General features: G+C 36.5%; 1 pseudogene; it reads right to left on the bottom strand.

Annotated features, from left to right (window-relative positions):
• Positions 1 to 14,998: 14,998 nt before the first annotated feature.
• LOC137761134 (elongin-B pseudogene) lies at positions 14,999 to 15,355 on the bottom strand (annotated as a pseudogene).
• Positions 15,356 to 25,910: the final 10,555 nt, after the last annotated feature.

The following is a 25,910-nucleotide window of genomic DNA, read 5'->3' as shown; positions in this document are numbered from 1 at the left end:
GTACCACAATATTCATTGCAGCACTATTTACAATAACCAGGACATGGAAGCAACCTATGTGTCCATTGACAGATGAATGGATAAAGATGTGGCACATATATACAATGGACTATTAGCCATAAAAAGAAACAAAATTGAGTTATTTGTAGTGAGGTGGATGGGCCTAGAGTCTGTCATACAGAGCGAAGTAAGTCAGAAAGAGAAAAACAAATACCATATGCTAACACATATATATGGAATCTAAAAAAAAAAAAAAAAAAAAATTGGTTCTGATGAACCTAGGGGCAGGACAGGAATAAAGACACAGATGTAGAGAATGGACTTGAGGACACGGGCAGGGGGAAGGGATGAAGTGATAGAGTGCATGGACATATATACACTATCAAATGTAAAATAGATAGCTAGTGGGAAGCAGCTGCATAGAACAGGGAGATCAGCTCAGTGCTTTGTGACCACCTAGAGGGGTGGGATAGGGAGAATGGGAGGGAGACACAAGAGGGAGGAGATATGGGGATATATGTATGTGTATAGCTGTTTCACTTTGTTATAAAGCAGAAACTAACACACCATTGTAAAGCAATTATACTCCAATAAATATGTTAAAAAAAAATCTCAAATCAATTCCAAAGGCAATGCTTTGAAAACCCAGTACATTTAATCTTATATTCCTATTTTCCTAGAACACTAAAGAAGCATATACATAGGTTAAAAATGTTATAAACATTTTCAATGCTGTTGATATCTACCTAGACACTTTCATCTTCAATAAACAATAAAAGGGGATAAGAGAAGGCACAAACATTTATTTAGCCCCAGTTATGTGCCAGGTACTTTGTATGACTTAATTTATACATTCATTTATTCATTCCTTACCAAATACTTGTTTTGAGAGCTGGCACATAACAATACAAACTGACAAAAGAAAAGAGTACTGTTGTAATCAGCAAAAATAGACATACTCCCTACATTCATGAGGGATATATATTCTAGTGGGGCGGTCAGATACTCACCAAATTCATAATTGCAAACAGTGTTGGGAAGGAATAAAATGTGATTTTATCCTCAACAATCATAAGGCAGCATGCTGTCCCCTATTCATAAGTGAGGAGGTTAAGGAACTTTTCCAAATATATAAGGTTAGTAGAGGTCAGCAGGGCTGCCAAGAATTGCTGGGCAAGTGTCATCCTGCATCTCTCCCGGGGTGGGGGGGTGGGAGGGGCCTTGAGTCAGAGACGGGATTCGATCCTTAATTTGTCCATATTACCCCGGTTACTGTAGATTTTCAGTATAACCATATCTGAAATGTGTCGATTTGTTCATTAAAATCATTGTATATGAAAGGTTAGGTGTGTGGGACAGCATCTAAGCAACACCCTGAGATATAATTACCCATTCAATTAATAAGAGGATGCTTGGGTATCCAGTATCTATTTTAAAAAAAGAGTGAAAAAGATGTTTCCTGACCTTACAGAGTTTCTATAGATCAGGAAAATAAATGGACATGTGATTGACCATTATGATACAATAAACTTAGAAGACATTTTATTGTTAGTAAAGGATTTTTATTTGCCTCTCCTAGCAGTCACATTAGCTATGGGATGGACATTTAGCAAGGTAACCAGAATTCTTGGATTAAAATTTTGAATTTTCTACTCTGGGTAAGGGTCAACCACTGCCAATTTGGAGACATAGGAGTACTGTGTGCTACACAAAATTTAGGATCATTACTCTAGGAGTGTAAAGACACTTGAAGGAAACTCCTAGTCTCAGGAAATACAATTAAAAGACCTTTACAAAAGATAAATTTAAGGTAATAAGTTCTTAGATTACAGGGATGAAAATTTTTAAAAAGGGTAATAAATTCTTAGATTACAGTGATGAAAATGAAAAAAAAAGGGGGGGATAAATTCAGAAAAACATGTACTATTTATTCATTTATTTTTTATGTAAAACTATTTGTTTAAAACATGTACTATTTAGAAGGAACATCAATGTCTTTTCTTGTTTTCCTGCAGTTACAGCTTTGTGTGGCAAGTACACTTAGTAAATCTTCCTTACATTTTCACTATAATACAAATCTTACATAGCTCCTTTCTCAGCTCGTTTTAATTGGTATCAGAATAGGAGAATGGGTATCTCAGGCTGTTAGTAATTTGATATAGAACTTTTCACCTCCAGGTCAATGGTAAGTGAAACACATTTACATATTTTTAAGTGGATTTATTGCTTTTGAAGGGAGCCCAGTTTTAATCCTTCACACCAGAACAGTTATTGCCAGAAAGCCCCCAGGCACTGAAACATTGATCAGGAAGTAACAGGGAGAAAGGGTTCAGTTTCAAGTGCTCTTCTGTGTGTGGCTTGCCTTACAAGATCTTCTTAAATTATTTTAATTAATCCTAATTATAATTCTATATTTAAAGACTGATATCTGTCTGATAACAAATTGGATATGGACCAATAAGCTGGGCTTATTTTAATTTAGAATATGAGCTATCCAGTTATTCAAAAATAATTATTCATATCAGAAAAAGCAAGGAATTTACGATAGAGCTCATTTTGAGGTAGGGCATAAAAGAATGAGTAATAGAAACTGTATTACAAATTTTAGTAATAGGAATATGGCTTTTACAATTAGAAAACAGTAGTGCTGGGTACATTGGTCTTAGCATCAAGGGAATTAGAAGTTACTTTTTCTGGACGTGTGTGCCCACTTAACACCCTAGAAATGTCCATAATGGATTCAGCCCTGTCTGATTTCCCCAGCCTCCAAGGCAACACATCCATGGCAACAGCTAAGCATCATTATAGCTTCTCAAATATGAAAAAAACAACAATTTCTTAACTCCCTTTAACCTAAGCTCTTAGTAGAAAATGTAAAAAAAAGTTCTATCATCACTGTATATATGCTCTGTCAGGCATATTATTAGGAGAGGAGCAAATAATAATAAATAATGCACAATACCTGTGTTTTAGCTTGAAGTACACCGAATGAAAGACTTAAGAAAGAGCTCACATGAAGATTATTTATTGAGGACATACTCTCGAGGATCATGAGCTGAGAAACAGTGGAGTGAAACAAGGAAGAACAAAGAGCAAAGATGAATGGTTAGGTCACCACCATGGGCAAATGGTGTTCCATCCTGCCAGGTTTTCTAAGGGGACCAATAAAATATGTCTCAAAATTGTTCCCTTGGAACGGGAGGTGATTTTATTCATTGGCTCCTTTTCTCCAGTTGTTAAGTGTGACTTCATGGGCAGGAACTTCCCTACACCACCCAGTTGCGTGCGTATGACTGGCACAAGGGAACAATCATGCTGCCGCATCAGGCAAGTCTCATGGGGTCTAAATAAAACATTGTAGGTTCCCCTGTGTGAGTCTGGTCAGAACCTACGTGCAACTGAATGGTGCAGCAGACACTGGAGGAAAAGATGAGGCTGAGAGAATGTGAAGTGGTCAGGGCGGGATGTCTAACTGCCTAGCGCACTCTGCCCTTATGGTACTCAATACCCAGTGCCTCCTCAAGGAGGTGCACCTTTTTTGAGGGAAGGAACTTGAAAACAAGATAATCTTAAGAAATCTTTTAAGATGCATCCTTTTAGAATTACTATAAAGAGTGGAGAGATTAGGTAGAGATAAATATATAGGCTTTGGAATGAGATAAATTGTAGTTTGAACACTGTCTCAGATTCGTATTCATTGTATGGCATTTGTCAACTTATTTAGAGTTTCCTCATTAGTCTGGTGGGGAGGGGAGGTAAAATAGTCACTATCACAGCCAACAATGCTGAATATTAAATGAGATTATGTATGTGTACCACCTAGCTCATTGTCTTGGAAAGGTACCATATCAAAAAAAAAAATTATTAGCTCTTGAACAAGGTAAAAATTGACAATCTCCCTGTTTTCTTACTTCCACCTATTTTCATGCATCAAATGATGCTATGAAGCATGACACATTTTTAATATGACTTGAGGATTCCTAAGGTAGGAATAAGTTTTCATAGTACTAAAAACTGAAAAATAAGGGTGCTATATGTTGTCTGAAATCTTCTATCAGAGTTCAAAATAGAAATTGGTTTAAGCTTCTTTTTCAATTCACAAAGTTTCTTGCAACTCTAACTTACAAGAAGAGGCCAGCAGATGATTTGGTGTACCAGTTGTTAAACTAATTTTTAAAAAATTTAAGACAAAAACTGATGTTTGGCTGAGCTGTTTCTTGAAACATCAGTGACCCTGAATGCGCAATCTTTACAAGCGAATAATTCCCTGAAGCTCCGTAGGAGCCCTTGAGATCTTAACCTACACAACAGAACAGCAGGATCAGGCAAGTCGCTGCCCTGAGACACCACTTGGGGTCAGATTTTAATAGCTTACAACTCATAATGGATTGACGAAAGCGAAACATCATTAACTTGAATCTACAAGTCGACATTTCCATATGCAAATAGGAACTAGTACATATGTGCCTGTGTACAAGTCTCATTGCTTGTTTAGTTGTCTGTATGTCCTTTAGGTGGCCTTCTTTTGTCTTTAAGATCCCAGTGGGCAAGAACCACGTCTGGTGACCCACTCTGCAGAACAACAGCAGGTGTTGAGATTGGGCCTCACTAAGTGTTTTTTACGGTAATGATTATGGTGTTGTTGATTTTCTCTCCCACAAGAGAATTTAAGATCTACAGTGTAACGTCGGCACCCAAGAGTGAAAGGACAGTCATGAATAATAGGTTTGAGCAGTGGGACATGAAAGTTACTGTACATTTACATAACAAGGACCACTGGACCGACACTTAAGGGCATGAGTGCAAGAAAGAGCACACATCTTAAGTTTTTCTATATATTAAAGTTCATAATAGCAATTCTTACAAAAGATGTGTCCTTCATTGCAAGCTAGGTAACTCTTATTTATGTTTCTTAAGAATGATGGTGCTGTGGCATTTTGCTTTTTAGTCTAAATTTGCTTGGTTCAGTGGTACAAAAAATTATAGTGATCCTGGCTCGTGAGGAAATGATTTAACCTCTCTGAGCATTAAGTTCTTCTTCAGTAATTGTAACCTATCTTACAGACTTGTTGTGTGGCTCAGATAAGATCAAACAAGATGACATAAAGTGCTATAAAAGCTTAAGCTACTGTTATCAACAAAAATGCATCCTTTGGGCTGGGCTTACATGACCTAAGGAAATAGCCAATTATGCCATATCCTTTATGAAAAATGTGATCTTGGACATGTTGTTCTGCAAGCCTGTATGAACACAATCAGGAGGCTCAGCAGCCTCTTAAGATTCTTTACTCTCTCCTTTTTCCCATTTTCCCCAGTGAGCTGTCCTTTCTTGGCTTGTCTTTCCTTTTCGGTTGCGTATACAAATGTTGTGTGTTAAGATCAAGGAGGTGGACACCTGTTTTGCTTCTCCGAGTTCTATCACTCACTCTCATAAAGATTTTGCTTTGGGCATTGCAGCTGGCATTCCTCTCCTTTCTTTGCCTGCTACCGAAGAGCTCCACAGGAAAGAATAATGAAGGCTTAAACTCTCCAATTCTGCTTCCTCTCTACCTCACATCCTCCTGTTACCAAAGGGGAAACACATGTTTTTCAAATTTAGCTTTTTGCTGATGAAAATTTTGTTCAATTTCACAGCTTGACTTCAGAATTTTCCCAAGTGATGGTAAATTCCATTCCCTTGCCAACAAGGAAATAACCTACAAGCATGTTTGGAAGGAAAACTTAGAAATTGCCCTCAAGCTTTAGTATCAGATAAATATAAGAAAAAAATGTGTTATGCCAGCCTCTCCGTCATTCAAAATATTAACTTGTTTAATGATTGTAAATTTGGGGAAAATATTTAACCTAGGTCAATGGTATTTATAAAGTTACAAAAATGTAAACTTTGAAGCAAAGATATTTATAGCAGAGGTAACATTTAGACACTGAATAGACAAAGATAGAAGTGAAGCTTGCAGGTGGCTGGGATTGAATGCATTTTTGTTGAGTCAACTTTGGTTGAAAAGAGTGCTCAATTAGATTTTCTTCCTGTCGTGTGTTATATTATTTTGCTTAAAATAATTTTTTTAATAACTTATCTTTCCTTGTGAAAACGTGTTTCTCCTATTCCTCTTATTTACTTGATAGTTACTTAAACCACTATAATTCCAACTTCCTTTTTCTTTCCTTAGTTCACCACAGCCCAGATAATGCCCATGCTATAGGTCACTTCATTAAAGGTGTTATAAAAATAAATGGCTTGTAACAGGTAGGGAAAACGTGAACCAAGAGGAATGGTCCAGAATCTTATTTCCCAGCAGTGCCACAGGAAGCCTTCATGTTCTTTGGGGTTTTATTTCTGTGTTCAGTTCAGGCCAAGTAAAACCCCCCGCCTGGGTGTCAAGGGCTAGTACTGAAAGCTACAAAAGGCAAGAGAGACCTTTTTCCCTGAAAGGGGTTTTGGAAGTGAGCTGGTTTATTTAATCCCCAGGCAAACCTGAAGTCAAGCTAATCAGAATGAGAGAAACAGCTTCCTACATGTGAGCTAGGACTGTGAGAAATTGTTTCTCAGGGTGGTTTATAGCCAAAACCCTTCAAGGGTATGGAAGAGCTTTCCAGCCAGGGGCACAAATATTCAAGGAGAGCTTGTTTGTTTTATGGTTATTTTTATCCCACAATAAACAGCTTAAATTTGCAGACTATACTTTTTGACTATAAAGTGGGTCATTTCTCAAGATGCCGGTGCTTTCCCACAGCAGATGGAATAAATAGGAGAAAATGTTGAGAATACACCACTGAAATTCTGATTTATTCAATCATTAACAAAAAGAAGAACAATTTCAATGGTAATAGAATGAAAACCCAACTGTTTCTGCTTTCCTTCTGAAAACTTATTTTCTACGGAGAATGCTGCTCTTAGGCGAACACCTATTCAAACCTCAATGATGTATAATCCTAACTTCAGGCAACATGGTTTTGTGGGTTCAGTAATTTGTAATACCTATGCAACTAGGGATAAAATATTAACTTTCAATAGTATAAGCAGTATCTGTAGTACAAATACTGAAAAAGCACATTATCTTTCAAGAAAGATGTGTATATAGATATATAGATACAGATATAGATATAGATATACACACACATATATATGTATATATATAGACACTCTGTACTTGGCTTTCAGTGCTTCTCAAGGCAGTTGCTTTGCAGCATATTAGAGGAAACAGAGTCCATGAATAACCTTTGGGGACTAGGCACCAAGTAGACAACCAATCAGTTTAGTGTCTCTTTCTCAGAAGATAATTAGGAAAGAGGGAAACAAAAGCCATTTAAAGTGCAACAATGCTTAAAATAATCTTAGCGAGAGGCTACTTCCAGGTTGGAAGCCACACTAAATGCTTCCTGGGAAAATTGCTTGAAAACAATAAAAGTAAATAAAACATGGTAATAGGTTTATAAGAAAGACAGAAAACCAAAAATAAAAAGTCCGTGATACACATGAATGCACACTCAAAGGATATGTAAGAAGGTAGAACATTTCCATATATTTTAATTGTATATCACAATAAGTCTGTGGGATATAAAGATTTCAATATGTGCTTGCTTACCACTTTCTAAGAAATTGAAGTTCTTCTGTGATCAGTCCTTGATATGGGTAGATCTAACAGCATTTATTTAATGTAGAGCCAGAAACCCAAGGTTGGAGACTGGCTCTGTTATTATTCTGTGGTGGGACCTTGGTTAAATCATTCATTTTACCACTTGGGATCTCCTTTTTGAAATTTGGTAAATGGACTTCTAAATGATCTGTAAGTGTCCTCATTCTAAAATCTTACCATCTTAAGACTTTCTTTTTGTTTATTTGTTTTCAATTATTACCTTCCTTACTTTAAGCCAATTATTAATTTAAAAATCAACATAGAATTATGTTTATGTCATACAACCACCTATATTTTCTAAAGAGATATATGTTTGTGAGGGCAACTCTTCATTTTTGTCCTTTATTATCTTCAGTTTCTATAGATGAAAAGTTCTCCAGTAACAAGATGGTAGTTACAATCTATTCAGCTTAGAATAAAACTTCATTAAATCGTTTTAGAGGAGACCCATTTAATAGATTCACTTATCCCTTACTTATCCCTCTCTTTCCCCTTTTATGTCAGCCCTCACTCAAGTCTTAAAATCTTATAGAGAATGGACCTTCCAGGGAGACTTCACAGGCGTTTTGAGAAAGCTATGTATATAAACACAGTCTGGTTAAACATTTTAAATCTACATATTCTGAAAGTTGATGTAGCTTCTCCTGCCCTAACAATGTGAGCAGAACGCAACAATATTATTGCTTAAACCAGCAAGAAACGTGCTGCCTGTTTCCTTTTTCAATCCACCCAATAGATGCTGTTGTTTTTAAACCTCTTTCGCTCTCTGTGCGCACACAGTTTCATGACTATCTCCTGGGGCAGGTACGTGTTTCATGGGGGTTTGTTTACAATGGTGGGTTTGATTGTATTATGAATAAACCAATGCCTGAAATGGAGTGGAACCTTGATTTATTTGGGTAGGACTGTTTTCCAACTCCGTAAATCATATTTTGGTGTTCATTTACCTCTGCATTCTTTTTGAGCCACTGGCACTGAGGCTGACGAATGGGAATCAAATGAGGTGTGCTAAGTGCTTCTGTTGGAGGGTTTCATCTCCCCACATGCTGGGGTGTGATTTATCTCTGCAATACATCATGCAACTTATTTTCCTTTACTTATTTTATTTAGTGTTGTCACAAATAATATCAATTGGTCATTGACTGTGAACCCTAAACAGTAGTAAATTAATTAAATAAGCTACATATACAGAACTCATCTGTCCCCAATTTGATTAGAGCCACTTTGGTTGCACCAAGCCATTTACTATAGATGAACCTCATTTATTAAACAAGCAGCTTCATGAGTTCTGTGTAAATTGTTATGCATAGTATTTGCAGTGGTTTTAATGAAACACTTAAAGCTGAGTTTTCTATTTCAATCACTAAGAGTGTTTTATGCTTGTGAAATAGGTATTTTCAGACATCCTGTGACTTCAGCCTAAATAGCTCTATCTGAAGTAGGTGCCCACTTATGGAAGGGGGTGGCCTTTCTTTTTGTTTTGGGGAGACAATAGGAGCAGGGGTGGGGCACAGGGCTTTTTTAGGGGAAGGGCTTCTGGGAAAAGGTGTCCCAAGAGGAATGATTAAAGTTTTATCACAACACAGAGAAGACTATCACAGTTTCTGCCCCAGCATTCCAATATTCTTCTGCTGAGCTAGCATAAGAATTTCAGACCACAGGAATGCAGAATTCCAAGTGGTCAATTTACCTTGGAATTTGGAAAGGTAAGTTTCACAAAAGAATGTCTTTATAAAAAACAATCTGAATAATTTAAATAGACAATGTCAATGTTCCTTTGTAGTGGCTTAAAAAATGTAGGGAGGCCAAACATATCCCAGAAAAAGCACTGAGAGGTAGGTAAAAGCTGTAAATCAAAAACAGGGGAAACATAAGTGAGTTCAGTATGAAACAAGGTGACAGCCTCTGGGCACCAAGGGAACTGCCACAAAAGCAGGAGAAGGGGTGAAAGGTATAACTGAGGGGATCATATAACCAGAGCTGACTTGGAGTAGGAGGGATTGATTGTACAACTTCAGTGAAGGGCAGACGAACAAAGTAGAGAAACAAAAAAGTCATGGTGGATGAGATAAGAACATTCCTGAGAAGTATCTGTATGAGACTAAAGCAGAATAAAAATTGGAAACATTTGGTAGAGGTTGTCTTTTTCCAGAACATAAATGAAGGTGGGTGGTGGTGATGTAATGCAGAGTCATCCTACATGTCTTTGCTAAGGACATATGCCCTCCTCATGAATCCACATGATGAGATCTACTGCAGTCAATATCTGATTAAAGAGCTGCGAGACAATCATAGCAATGCTAAGTGTTAAAGTTAAAAGCATATTCAATATCCTTGTTTTACTGAAGAATTTGATGCATGCCAGCACCTCAAACCCTCAGATGTTTTCAAAGAAATTTAGAACCCTACAATTCTAGAACTTACAAACTGGAAATGAAGGAATTTAGATATCTCAGTCCCACAGATTTTGTGAATGGCGTTTCCCAGCAGTGATTGTTTATATTTTTTTCCATATATAGTTATTAATTGAAATCTAATTCACTAGTAAAAATTCATTAATTTAAATAAAAACTAGAAAGTACACTGAAACAATCTCCTTTTTATAGGGAGCATATCAGGGAAGGAAGGGAAAGGGAGGGAGAGGGAAGGAAGAAAGACAGTGGATTTATGTATAAATATTATTATTACTGAGTTATTTTTATAGTACATTGTACAACATATGAATACAATGCAACATTTAGTTTGAGGAAAAAGGAAATGGAAAATATTAGATAAAATATCTCTAGGGCAGTACGCCCCAAAGTGAGTGTCTGACAAAATGATTTCTTGGTCAAAAATGTTTGAGAAACAACTGCAATGATATATATTTCTTCAATAGTCACAGCGGATATAGTAGATGTTTTGAGGAGTGCTGCAGTATAAAACCCTGTCTGAGTTTGTTTCAACTCACATTTCAAAAATACATTTGTCTAGGATAACTTTGTTTCCTTTAATACCTGTTAACAGCCTATGGCACTAGTGTTCCGTATTTTGGGAAATGCTGCTCTCAGTACTTCTGCAGAACTCACCTACAAAGTCTAACTCTTTTAGAGATTATGCAAAGGAAAATGTGTCCAAGGGTAGAATTACCTACAAGAAAAGCAAAGTTTATAAAGGGAATTCTTAACTCTGAAATATTCACAAGTGACAGATGAGAGAATGAAAATCTCATTTGGGGAGTTCCCAACTCCAAATATGCTCTATTTTTCCCATAACTGAACTTGAAGTTACAAACTCAGCCTTTAGAATGCAGTAGCGTCAAAAAACAAACAAACAAACAAACAAAAAAGTATACTTGCAGATAGTATACTCACACTTAACAACATTCTTTTTCCCATTTTTGAAGCTGTGGACATGACTGAAACCCACTTATGAAAATTGTAATTCCTGCTCAGCAACTTTCTTTGTTTTCTGAATTACACATCCTCTATTCCAATCATACTGCTTAAATCTCTCACTCTAAAATTAGCAATTACTCCCTTCTGATTATTTCTCAGACTCAACTCCCTCGGTGTCTCACAGGCATTTGATAGTGTTGTTCATTATCTTCTTGAATGCATTCTGCTCCAGGTCCTCTGTGCCACGTCGTTCTTATTCTCCTCCCACCTCTCAGATTACTCTCTTGATCACTGTTTCCTGATCCAGTGATTTCACTGCTCCCCTCATGTCACAAAGCCCAAGTTCTAATCAGATATTTATTTTCCTTCATGTTCATTCCTTTAGAGTCCACACCTAGTCTCCACTTACTAATGACCCTATTGCTCTATGTAGCAACATTATTTTTTTCATGTTTAAAATATAAGTGTTTCTAGTGCTTTGTATACATTTGCCTTCCATTTGTCATGACATTTTACATATTAAGCATCAACCATTTATTAATTTCTTAGAATATGCCACTACCCTGGCAGGCACTATAGATGCAATGTCGCTTGAACTTCAAGAAACTCATGACTTAACATGAGTTAAACATAAAATTTAAATAAGTTGAATACTACAAGTTCAAGATGTTTAAGTTGTTATGGAAGGAGAAAAGGAGTCCAGAGAAGCATGGGGCAATATTAGAAAAGGCTTAAAAGGAGAGGCAACATTTGAGATGGGTCTTGAAAGATAAGTTGAAGGTCATATGAGGCATAATAGAAAGAGAAATGTTATTCCAGGCCATAAATATTCTTAACTTATTTAAAGAAATGGCAAGAACTTTGGTGTGCCTGTGGGGTGGAAGGGAGGGTTTATGTAACTTGTTTGGGTTTGGAAGGGTTGTTACGAGATGAGACTGGAAAGATATTGAGCATGGTTTACTATGGATCTTGAATGACTTGATAAGGAGTTTGGACTTGACCCTGAAGGTGGGATAGATGATCAGAATTTGAGCAGCCAAGTGCATAATTAGGTCTACATCCAAGAATGGTCATGCTGGTAAGAAAGAGGATGGAAAATAGAGGATGGGATGAAGGACATGAATATTGGTCATGCTGGTAAGAAAGAGGATGGAAAATAGAGGATGGGATGAAGGATATGAATATTGTCTCCCACCAAAGCTTTCCTTATTCTGAGCTCTTTACTTAATTCCAGTCCTCCTGGGTGACGTTATGACATTTTACTACACACACACACACACACACACACACACACACACACGCAATTCAGCAGTAACTACTTCTTTCTTATGACATCAAAATTAAACTCTTCTGCCTGACTTTCAGTGTCTGCTATAGACTGAATGTTTGTGCCCCCCAAAATTCATAGGTTGAAACCTAATCCCCAAGGTGATGATATTTGGAGGTTGTGTCTTTGGGAGGTGATTAGGTCATGAGGGTGGAGCCCTCATGAATGGGATTAGTGTCCTTATAAAAGAGACCCAGAAAGCTCCCTTACCTCTCCCACCATATGAGGACACAGCAAGAAGATGGCCATCTTTGAGCCAGGAAGAGTCCTCACCAGATACTGAATCTGCTGGCACCTTCATCTTGGACTTCTAGACTCCAGAATTGTGGGAAAATAAATTTCTGTTTATAAGGCACCCCATCTGTGATATTGTTGCAGCAGCCTAAATGGGCTAAAACAGTATCCTTCATGTTTCCTCAAGGACATGTTATCCTGCATATGCAAGTATAGTCCTCTTCCAAATGCCCAACTTTTTTTTTTCATCAACACCACCCTCACCTTTATCCCATAGTCATTCCAGCTGAACTCTGTTCTTCTTTGCTGCTCCTCTCCCACTGAAAGATCTTCTTCATGGATTCAGATCAAGCCTATTCAATTACAAATTCAAACCCTCTCTTCCCCCACGAAGCCTTCCCTGGAGACTTTCTTGCATCTTGCCCTTGCTCTCACTGGTATTTTTCTTTTCCCAAATGCTTTGGTATATCCTGGATCTCACAATTCTTGCATTATCTTCATTACTTTTACATTTAAGTCTAATTTCAAATAACATTTTTGTTTCTTGAGGATCAGGACTATGTACCTATTATACGCCTGAGTTTTTCACTTTTTAATGAACAAATTACAAATGATCAACATCCTAAAATAAATCTACAAGACTCCTGTTAGAATGTTGTTATAATGTTGGTTTCAATGCAAAACTCTGCAATAAGTAAAACAATGTCTAAATTTATTGAGCATATATTATATGCAAAACACTAGCATATATTATATGCAAAACACTAGCATATATTATATGCTTGGTGTATTTATGTGTAATACTCATAATACCACTAGGTGTGTACTATTATTGTTATTATTATTAATATAATAATCATAACCACCATATCCATATAAACTGAGAGATACTTTAAACAATTGCTCAAGGTCACTGATTCATCCATCCAAGCAATACATTTTTATTGAGTTTTTATAATGTCCCAGGCATGGTTCTTAGCACCTAGGAAGTAACAGTGGACAAAATAAAGTTCTGTCCTAGAAGCAGGGCATTTTTCTTGGGGAAATAGACCATTAAAAATTTAAACATTTTAATAAAACAATTTAACAAAGGATCTTATAACAATGTTTGGTAGAGTGATACATGCTATAAAAATAAATCAGGGCAAGAGCATGCAATGCAATTGGTAGGCAATCATGAAGCCAGCATAGAAAGGCAGGTTGTCAGACTCTAGATTCTCTGTAATAAGTCCCCTATTATCGTTAGCCTCAGGTACAACTTCATTACTGGTATTTGAGCCCTGCAGTAATCTCTCCTCACACGTATATTCTAATGAAACTCAGGTCTCATCAACATCAAATCTATGTTTTAATCAGACGAATATACTTATCTTCAAAAATGTACTCACCATGGCTCTTGTGTTTGGCTCATGCTATTCTTTTAGTGTATGCACACACTTACACACACATACATACGTGCAACCACACAGAGTCTTTTTTACTTGAACTCAGATTCAACTTATTCTGTAAAACCTTTTTTGTCTATTAAAAGAAGAGTTGCATCTTCAATTTTGTTGGCAATTTCCATTATATGTACTGTTATTCTAGGCAATTTATAAATAATGAAAAGAGAACAATATGTAATTTTTCAAACACTGAAGAAATGTAACTTTGGATCTAGCTTTTTGTAGCATCTGCATTAACAGTGGTTTTAAAAATTAGGGTATAAAATCTGAAAAATTCTTTGAAGTATTGAACCTTCCGATTAAGATAAAACATTGAGGACAAATACAAATTTGATCTGCATGGTGTTAACTTAACAGCATTAAATTCAAGATAACCCTTAGACCCTTGTGTATTATTATTTAAATTTTATATCCTCCCATTCCCCCAAAATGCAGAAATAAATTAAAATAGTTCTTTATGTCATTTCAACCATTAAATGTTTAAGTACATTTAAAAAAGATGACTCAGTCATAATGAAGAAAATGTTTTTTTCTAAAGAAAATGAAGTGGGTGTATTCATAGCTAAATGGGAAAAAACATGTTTGAGAAAAAACAAAATGCTGAGAATTCATATAACATTTGCACCATCTCAAACTAATATTCCAGTGACCTTGCCAATAATATTTACTCTGAACAACCACACAGGGAAAGAACGGGCTTCTCAATATAAAATAGTATTCATTCTGCTTTTTTATATTTCTAACAATAATAAAGGGTCAGAAACAGGCCTTGGCTGAAATGCTGATTGCTATTCCCGCTTTCCAACACTTTTCCAACTTTAAAATATCATTTAAAATACAATTTGTATATTTTTGTAAACAGCAGAGCTATTCTATACTGTACTCAGTAGCAACTAGTATGTGTTGTTAAATCTGGCTTTTTTTTTTTTTTTTGGACACCCAAATCTTTTATTGGGGGGGGCAGTTGGTGGGGGGTTCTCACTGCAGAGCTTGTTCATTAGCGCTGCTTCCTAAGTCCTGCGGCTTCATCACATCCGGCAGCTCGGGTGGGCTGGAGAAGGGCTCGGTGCTAAGGGTCTCAAAGGCTTCATCTGCCCTGAAGGCTAGCCCCACAGTGGCTGGGGCCTGAGGTCGTGCTGTCTGGCTGGTGAAGCCACACTCTCCCAATGTCTTTCCGTGGTCCAGAAGCTGGTCGTCCTTGTACATCCGCTGCTTGTCTGGTGGCTGCTTGAGGATGCCCTCAGCGATGCGCTTCAGCTCGAACAAGGTGTTCGAGTCCTTGGCGTTCGTGAAGATGGTGGTCTTGTGGCGCCGGATCATGAGGAACACGTACATCACGGCGGCTGCCTCTCCCCCAAGTCCGGCAGATTTAACCAGAAAAAGAAACACAAATAACAGTTAGTAGTTAAAGACTTTAAGTTGCTGCTATTACAGATATAACACTAATTTGTTAGGGCTGCCCTAACAAAGTACTGCAAACTGAAATTTATTGACCAACAGTTCTGGCGACTAGACGTTCGAAATCAATGTGTTGGCAGAGTTGGTTCCTTCCGAGGTCTGTGAGGGAAGGCTCTGTTCCAGGCCTCTTGCCTTACCGTGTAGATCACCATCTTGTGTCCACATGGTGTTTTCCCTGTGTATATGTCTATCTCCAAATGTCCCTTTATCTTTGATAAGAACCTGCATAATGGGCCTCATCTTAATTTGATTGCCTCTTTAAAGGCTCTCTCCCCAGGTAAGATCACATTTGGACATATTGGGATTCAGGATTTCAAAATATAAATTTTGAGGGGACACAATTCACCACATAACAGGCACTTTCCTCATTTTTATTTGAAACATTATTTACTATTTTATTTATTTATTGCCTAAAATATATAGATTATAAAATATGTATTTGGAATAGTATGTGGATGGTTCTTCACAACTACATAGATTTATCCAAATTGGAAAGGAATAACTTAAATTGCCTCTGTTTTCAAATGGCATGGTTTTTTATGGAGAAAATCCTAAAGACTCCACCAAAAAAAAACCTGTTAGAAATAATAAATGAATTCGATAATGTTGCAGAATACAAAATCAATATACAAAAATCAACTGCATTTTGATACACTAACAATAAACTCTCCAAAAAAAGAAATTAAGAAAACAATCACATTTACAATAACATCAAAAATTTATAGAAAGAGTTGAACAATGGTTGCCAGGGCCTGGGAGGTGAGAGAAATGGAGAGATGTTGGTCAAAGGGTACAAACTTTCAGTTATAAGATAAATAGGTTCTGCCTCAACGTATTAAAGGCCATATATGACAAACCCACAGCAAACATCATTCTCAATGGTGAAAAACTGAAAGCATATCCTCTAAGATCAGCAACAAGACAAGGATGTCCACTCTCACCACTATTATTCAACATGGTTTTGGAAGTCCTAGCCATGGCAATCAGAGAAGAAAAAGAAATAAAAGGAATACAAATTGGAAAAGAAGAAATAAAACTGTCACTGTTTGCAGATGACATGATACTATACATAGAGAATCCTAAAAATGCCACCAGTAAACTACTAGAGCTAATCAATGAATTTGGTAAAGTTGCAGGATACAAAATTAAGGCACAGAAATCTCTTGCATTCCTATACACTAATGATGAAAAATCTGAAAGAGAAGTTAAGGAAACACTCCCATTTACCACTGCACACAAAAAAATAAAATACCTAGGGATAAACCTACCTAGGGAGACAAAAGACCTGTATGCAGAAAACTATAAGACACTGATGAAAGAAATTAAAGATGATATAAACAGATGGAGAGATATACCATGTTCTTGGATTGGAAGAATCAGTATTGTGAAAATGACTATACTACCCAAAGCAATCTACAGGTTTGATGCAATCCCTATCAAATTACCAATGGCATTTTTTACAGAACTAGGACAAAAAATCTTAAAATTTGTATGGAGACACAAAAGACCCCGAATAGCCAAAGCAGTCTTCAGGGAAAAAAAAGGAGTTGGAGGAATCAGACTCCCTGACTTCAGACTATTCTGCAAAGCTACAGTAATCAAGACAATATGGTACTGGCACAAAAACAGAAATACAGATCAATGGAACAGGATAGAAAGCCCAGAGATAAACCCAAGCACCTATGGTCAACTAATCTATGACAAAGGAGGCAAGGATATACAATGGAGAAAAGACAGTCTCTTCAATAAGTGGTGCTGGGAAAACTGGACAGCTACATGTAAAAGAATGAAATTAGAACACTCCCTAACACCATACAAAAAAATAAACTCAAAATGGATTAGAGACCTAGATGTAAGACCGGACACTATAAAACTCTTAGAGGAAACATAGGAAGAACACCCTTTGACATAAATCACAGCAAGATCTTTTTAGACCCACCTCCTAGAGTAATGGAAATAAAAACAAAAATAAACAAATGGGACCTAATCGAACTTAAAAGCTTTTGCAAAGGAAGGGAAACTACAAACAGGGCGAAAAGACAACCCTCAGAATGGGAGAAAATATTTGCAAATGAATCAACAGACAAAGGATTAATCTCTAAAATATATAAACAGCTCATGCAGCTCAATATTAAGAAAACAAAAAACCCAATCAAAAGATGGGCAGAAGACCTAAATAGACATTTCTCCAAAGAAGACATACAGATGGCCAAGAAGCATATGAAAAGCTGCTCAACATCAGTAATCATTAGAGAAATGCAAATCAAAACTACAATGAGGTATCACCTCACACCAGTTAGAATGGGCATCATCAGAAAATCTACAAACAACAAATGCTGGAGAGGGTGTGGAGAAAAGGGAACAATCTTGCACTGTTGGTGGGAATGTAAATTGATACAGCCACTATAGAGAACAGTATGGAGGTTCCTTAAAAAACTAAAAATAGAATGACCATATGACCCAGCAATCCCACTACTGAGCAAATACCCAGAGAAAACCATAATTAAAAAAGACACATGCACCCCAATGTTCATTGCAGCACTATTTACGATAGCCAGGTCATGGAAGCAACCTAAATGCCCATCGACAGATGAATGGATAAAGAAGAGGTGGTACATATATACAATGGAATATTACTCAGCCATAAAAAGGAACGAAATTGGGTCATTTGTAGAGACGTGGATGGATCTAGAGACTGTCATACAGAGTGAAGTAAGCCAGAAAGAGAAAAACAAATATTGTATATTAACACATATATGTGGAACTTAGAAAAATGGTTCAGATGAACCCATTTTCAGGGCAGAAATAGAGACACAGATGTAGAGAACAAACGTATGGACACCAAGGAGGGGGGGTGGCGGTTGGCGGGTGATAGTGTGATGAATTGGGAGATAGGGATTGACATATATACACTAATATGTATAAAATGGATAACTAATAAGAACCTGCTATATAAAAAAATAAATAAAATTCAAAAACAAAACAAAGATAAATAGGTTCTGGAGATCTAATGTACAGCATGATGACTAGAGTTAACAATTCTATACTGTATATTTGAAAGTTGCTAAGATAGTAAACCTTATGTGTTCTCACCACTCACACACACAAAAAGGTAACTATGCGAAGCAATTTATGTAACTAATCAGATTGTGGTAATCATTTCAGTGACATACACACATACTAAATTATTACATTGTACATCTTTAAAAAAAACATTGTACAACATAAATATATGCAATTTTCTTTGTCAATTATACTTCAATAAAACTGAAAAATAAGAAATAAATAAAAGAAAAAATAGAAAAATCTGAATAAATATATAGATTTAAAATAATAAATGAAATACTTAAAGTTAGATTCTGTAGTTGTTTGTTTTAATTTTGAAACATTTAAAGTTCAAATGAACTAGAAACTGAAAAGTGACTAAACACTGCTATTCAGGTTCATAGGCTAAGTGGACACCTGCCTGTGATGTGAGATGCATTTGAGCTGCTAGGAATTGCTCATACCTCCAATATATGTACACTGCCAGTGTCTGACTAATATCTGGTGTTCCAACAAAAGATTGTCTCACACTGAAATGCACATACTTCAGAAAGTAGAGGCAGATCAAGCCAATCATCAATCACAAAAATTGTGTTGAAAATAACTTAAGATTTCTTCCAACCAATGGTTGTTCACCATCCAAAAGCACAAAGTGCTGCTGCTCTTCCGACCAGGCATCTCTATCCTATGTCTAGGGTTCTCTCACTGTCAGCTTTAAGTCCAACATACTAACATTTTTGCCTGAACTGCTAAAATGGAGTCCTAACTGAATATATACCTTAATTCCCTTTTTCAGCAAATACATATGGGGCTTCTACCATGTACCAAGCGCTGTCGTAGATGCTTGAGTACTTTTCTGAGGGGAAAGCATCCCTGTCTTTGTGGAGTTTATGTAGAGGAATTTGGAAATGTGTCTTTTCTTGTCTCCCTGAAATTTGTTATCCACACAACATCCAGAGTGATCATTTTAAAGAGAACTCTGAGCTTGTCACTACTTAAAACATTTTCATACTTTCCAGTTGCTCTTGATTAAACCCCAAAACCTTGATATATCCTTCAAGGCCCTGTGTAATCTGGTTCCTATTGATTTTGCCATCTCATTCCACGTTGTTCTCCACCTCACCCACTCTGTCCCAGGCACATTGGCCCTCTAGCTAATGGTGACAATAACCAAATCTCTCCCATCTCAGAGCATTCACACATTTGTTTCTTCTTTCAGGAGCTCTCTTGCTCCTCACATGTCCACTTAGAACGCTTCTTTTATGTCTCAGCAGACACACCACTTCTTCATGGGTATTTCCCTAACCCACCAAATTTAAGTCCAGTATCGCTGTAATACCTACTTAAAACTTCTCACTTATAACAATTGTAAATAATTATATGTATAATGTCTATCTCTCTAATCAGATTGAATTCAATTAAGACAAAGATCATGTAGGTTTACAATTGTCTTCCTATTCTTAGCACAGTACTGGATAGATGAAAAGTACTCAATAAATATTTATTGAGTGTAAGAGGAATGAGGTAGAAGAGAAAAGAAAAAGACTATCTTGACTGTTGGAAAGGCCTACATTACACTGGAATGAGCTTAAATTAGAATGGACACTAATTTAATGATAGAGGTTTGGCTTCTGGGCAGAAAACTTCAGAGAAAACAACTTATTTTAGCCAACATTTTCCAAGTACATTCAATGGTGTACCATCCCCATAAAATGCTTCTCAAAAGCATGATAGCATGGTTAGAGAGTTTTGCCCAATATTTTCTGCCTCTAGAGATTCACACTGTCTATCATGAGCTCCTATTAAGAGCTCCAAGAACTCTTCTAGTAAAGAAATCTGTTTAACAAATCCCTCTCTTCCTTTAGAATAACTAGTAACATGCAGGGGCACTTGCTGAAAAATACTGTTCTGAGATATAACACACTTCCTCCACTCCCTTATCGTTTCCCTTACAAGTAAAGGCATTTAGATGGAAAATCTCATTCTGCATTTTTCCTTGTCTCAAAAGAGAGTCTTGGATTTAGAAGTTTGGTTTTTACCGATTGATTGAAAACTGATGTATAACATCAGGAGTTTTAGCCCCCTCTTTACAGTATAGGATTTATGTAATTTTTGGATAATTGATGTATCAATACATATGGATTTATAGTATGATATAAGTAACCACATACTTTCCACCTAGAATTCTTTTAGCCTAATAGTATTATAGATTGGAAATTGTCAAATGTTTTTGCATGCAAATTCCCAGTATTTGTGTATTTATAATATTATAATATACCACTATATAATTTAAATGTACCACTATACTTACATATAATTTATTTTATAAAACATACCCCAAAATAAAAGCTTTAAATGCTGACATAAAATAAATCTAATGAAAGTTCTTAATATTTTTTCTACTATTTCATGAATCATTTTGCATATTCCCTGGACTGCATGCATACACCTTATCTTAGATGTAATTTTTATAAACTATGACTGGTTTGGAGCTCACCCGGGGATGATGAGGCTTAGGATTGTTGTTCAAGAATAAGTGGCAATGCGTTTGAAGACTTACAGGTTTCATTTACCCTGTAAATGACTCAGCTGCTATTTACTGGATGTGGCTTGTTTAGGTGGGTAGAAGGAACTAAATTTGGAGGCTTTGGAGAAGATATTGGGATGTAGACAAAGGATGTATCTTTATAAAATTTGTTTCAGGATTGAGATGTTGCATAATTTACATCACAGGTACCAGACTGAGCCATGTCTTTACCTTGACCTGGGATCCCAAGAGGGCACAGTTACAAAGGCACATGTTTCTCCTAGATGACCAAACTACAAACACCATGTGATTACTTGGGCATGGATCTATCAAGGACTCAACGTGCAGAAAGTGAGAGTTATGAAAAATGGATTCTAGGCTTTTGCCTATTGACTTTTACTCAAGGAAAATCCCAAAGATTGTTTTTAAAGTTAGTCAATATGGAGAACTCGAACAACACTAACAGCATATAATATGACAATACTTGTCATATTATATAATCAAATTAGTTTGATCCTCTATCCTGGTAGAGACTACCTTTAAAGAAGCCCTTAGAGGGGATTTATCACATATTTATACAACGTTATGAGTTTGGAACTCCTTGACGTCCACAGTTATTCATCTTTAGAGAAAAGCATTATGGTCACCTAAATGAGGAGTAGTATTGCTGAATGATTAGGAATACTGACCTTGAAGGGAGATGGGTCTGGTACCATTCTCCACTTTAAACAACTTAAAGGCCATATCATCAGGGACAAGATAGTTGATCTCTCTGAACTACTATAAAATGTAAATAACTATAGTCCCACAAATCCTACCTTGAATTAAAACACTTAACAGAATGGTGCTATAATTAGCACTCAATAAAAGGTAGTAATAGTTTTTCTTCTTCTTCTTCTTCTTCTTCTTCTTCTTCTTCTTCTTCTTCTTCTTCTTCTTCTTCTTCTTCTTCTTCTTCTTCTTCTTCTTCTTCTTCTTCTTCTTCTTCTTCTTCTTCTTCTTCTTCTTCTTCTTCTTCTTCTTCTTCTTCTTCTTCTTCTTCTCCTTCTCCTTCTCCTTCTCCTTCTCCTTCTCCTTCTCCTTCTTCTTCTTCTTCTTCTTCTTCTTCTTCTTCTTCTTCTTCTTTTTTACTTTCATGAAAGAAGTGAGAATAAATCTGTGATCCAAAGTGTTTTCCAGGTATGTCACTGAATCCTAAATTTACTCTTTATATTTCATATAGATGCATTTGACTACATTAAACCTAGTGACCATATGTCAGCTGACAACTTTGATTAAGGAATCTTCAATGTGAACTTGACTTAATCTTTAGTTCAAGTGGAAAACCTGGTAGTAAAGCTTTCTCTCCTCTGAGGTTCTGTCAAACACTGTGATCCATAGAAACAGAATGGGAAATTAAGCCAAAGAAACACACCATAAGTAAAAATTCTGTGGAATTGAACCCAGAAGCAATCATGAAAAGACTGCAGAAAAATTACTAATCAACACTGCAAAGGCAAATGATTCCTGCATCCTGTACTGGATGAATCTGAGAGTGAAATAACCTCCACAAATTATCTCTTAAGGATAATGAGTTACAAATAACACACCCATCAATCTTGACTTTTGAATGATATTCTAGAACAATCTTTGAGTTCTAACACATTTGGAATGATTGTCAAAGTTCTCCACTAGAGACTGGGTTAAAAATTAATCGGCAATAAGTTTTATGGGCTTTATATGTTGCATTAGTCTAATTAGCTACTAACCCTGCAGGGGTAATGGCTGGAATTAGAGTTGTCAGATGAAATAAATTGAAAGTAGGAATGATCAGTTCTTCCTTTTCCTCAAAGAAAACATAGATCTTTAAAAAGCAGTTTTTTTCTTTTACAAAAAGGGACCTGGGTCCATAATCTAATAGGTTAAAGTAGACTCATTGATTGCTCTCTAAGGATCTGGAACAGTCCATGAAACAGGCACAGAATGGAACAGGAATAGCTTCGGCAGAGAACTGATATTCCCATTCATGCTCTGTGGAATTACAAATGACTGGGCTTTCCATTGTGACACATTTCCTCCTACACATCTGCAAAGAATTGTGCAATATGTTTAGGAAAACACTGTGATTTTATTTTCAAGGTCTAGGAGATTTCAGCTTTCTTAACTCTTTACTATCCTGGAATAATCAAGACTAAGCAGGTTTCCTGAAGAAATAATTTTCATAAATTATTTTCTTAACATAAAAGTAATGTTAATGGAGAACATATGCAAAGCTTTAAACTTCTGCAAACCAACACAACTTCCCATGCATGTAGCAAAGATTGACCACCATCAGACACCTTTTTTTTGAACCAGTTAAAAAGTAGAGCACACTCACCTTGCACCACTAGAACCTGGTCATTTTTATTAGGGTAAGCATTGGATTCATTAGCCTAACACCTTCAAGGCAAAATTCTAATGACCACTGGATCATAACAAGATGGATGTCACAAGAGAGCCATTTAACTTGATTCCAAACATAAAGTTATTTATAAAAAAAAGATACAATTGAATTGTTTTTTGCACAAATGCTATAAAATATTTTTATTAAAGTAAAAACAGTGATAGGAAAAACAGAAAAGGAGAGAAAATATCCAAAAACAGCCAAACATATTTAACAGAGATAAAACCCATTCTATTTCCCTGGGGTGAAAATGTGTGGTTTAACATATGAGAAGGATATTTCACTTGGTGTATGTTACCCATCATAGCAGCACCAGCAGGGACAGCTACAGAAAATGGTCCATTAGTTTTTCCATAATAAACTCTTTTTTTCACTGGCACACTCTTGGGATTCTTTGACATTATTTCAGTGTAGTTATTTGTGGGTGGCTTCAATAATTGGAACTCTGACAACCTGAAATTAACATTTTCCATGTCACTCTAGTATATGTTAAATATTGCAAAACTTGGTTTTAAGGGCATCCTCTCCAATATATGTGATTCCAAAAGGCAAAGTTGTAAATGCAAAATGCTCTTTATATTTCTGCATTTTAGATTTGCACTTGTTTCTCAAATTAGCATGTCAAGACACCCATTCAATATAACTTTATCATGCTCAAGGAAGGACAAATGAATGAGAGTTAACAGCTCCCAGTTGGAGTCTCCAATGTGTCTAACTTATACCTAAGGCAATAGCCTCCACACAGGGAGTTCTCTGAAAATATGTGCCCTATAATGTACAGGCACAAATAAGAATTGGATGGAAGTCTTCACTGAGGTAAAAAAAAAAAGAAGTCAACACCTAGTTGTGCCAAGTGCCAAGAAGAAGATATATGGTCCTTATACTAAAAAGAAATCACAATCTAATATAGAAGCTAGAATTTAGGCAGCATAGTGAAGTAAGTTCAATCAGAGAAATATACAACCATTTAAGGCAGAACACAGAAGAAATGTGATTTGTGCGTGTCAAAACCCTCCTTGGAAATTTTTCTTACAGCTACAAAGGATATTAGACTTCATCTGACTTTATGTCCTCTCTAAATGTTATGGATAAGACTAAAACCTAAAGAGATAACATGGTTCATGCAGGGACCCACAGCTCATTTACCTCACAGCTCCAAATTCCAAATCTAATGTTTTACTGACTACAGCAAACACATCTTTGAGAAATACATGGTAGTGTGTCCCTAATTCATAAGGCCAATTTGCACATTATTACTTTCTTCTCAAAGACTACAATAAACTGGGGAGGGTGTGGCCTGAGGGATGACAATTAACTTCTTACTTTATCCTTCAATTGTGCAATTTAATAAAGGAATTGTAACTGAGAGACCAGGAACTTAGAAACAAAGTTGAACTAAAGGTCTAAGAGAATAGGCAAAAAAGAAAAATAGTCAGTGTATGAGATCCATGGAATAAGAGATGATCATTTCAACATTAAAAAAAAAGTATCTTAATAACTCTTACAGAATGGGTAAGATTTCTTGAGGAAAAAGAAAGAAATAATAATCATGAAAATCCAGTCAGCTTAAATGGTGTCATTCAAGAAATATTTATTGAACATTTATTATATTCCATGCACAATATTGGACACTAGATGTTGCACAAGAAATGTCAAAGTTCCTGTTTTTAGAAAGGTATTAGTTTAGTTTAATTGAATAACCACATGAATAATTCAACACAAGTCAAGTACTCTGTGATAGGAACATGGTTCCACGAGGGGTTACGACAAAGGATTCTGACATAGCCTGGGAGGTCAAAGAAGTTTTCCTGTACAAATTGATACTTAAGTGAGATAAAGGATAAACGAGAATTAACTAGGTTAAATTGATGAGGCAAAGGAAGTCATGTCTAGACAGGTAAGGGGAGAGAACTGTGAGATTGGTCTGTGATCCAGAGACCATATTAGTACATATGAAAGACTGAGGTCTTTGTAGTAGATTAATTACACTAACAGCCCCAATCTATCACACCTCCCTAAATTCATGCCCTTCTACTGCCTCCCCACAATGACTCCAAGCTTGCCCTGTGGCTTGCTTTGACCAACAGAACATTAGCAAACTGGACCCAAGCAGAGACTTGAAATAGCACTTGCCCCTTGCTCCTTCCTGCCCCTCCACCATGAGAACATGTTTGCGCTAGCTTGCTGAATGCGGAAATGTGGAGCAGAGCTGAGTTGCCCAGTTGTCTCTGCTGAGGGCAACTCAGACCACCCAACCACCAGACAGACACTTGGGAGAACCCAGCCAAGATAAGCCAAGCAGCCTGGCTGATTTGTAACTAGTGAATGAATCCTGCTAAGCCCTGCTTGTATCAGTAGAGCTCCTCGGGTGCACCCAAAAGGACTACCCAATCGATCCACAGATTTGTGAGCTAAATAAATATTTAATGTCTTAAGCC

Source organism: Eschrichtius robustus, chromosome 3 (assembly GCF_028021215.1).
Source record: "Eschrichtius robustus isolate mEscRob2 chromosome 3, mEscRob2.pri, whole genome shotgun sequence".
In the NCBI taxonomy this organism is placed as follows: Eukaryota; Metazoa; Chordata; class Mammalia; order Artiodactyla; family Eschrichtiidae; genus Eschrichtius; species Eschrichtius robustus.
This window is presented reverse-complemented; position numbering and strand designations above follow the sequence as displayed.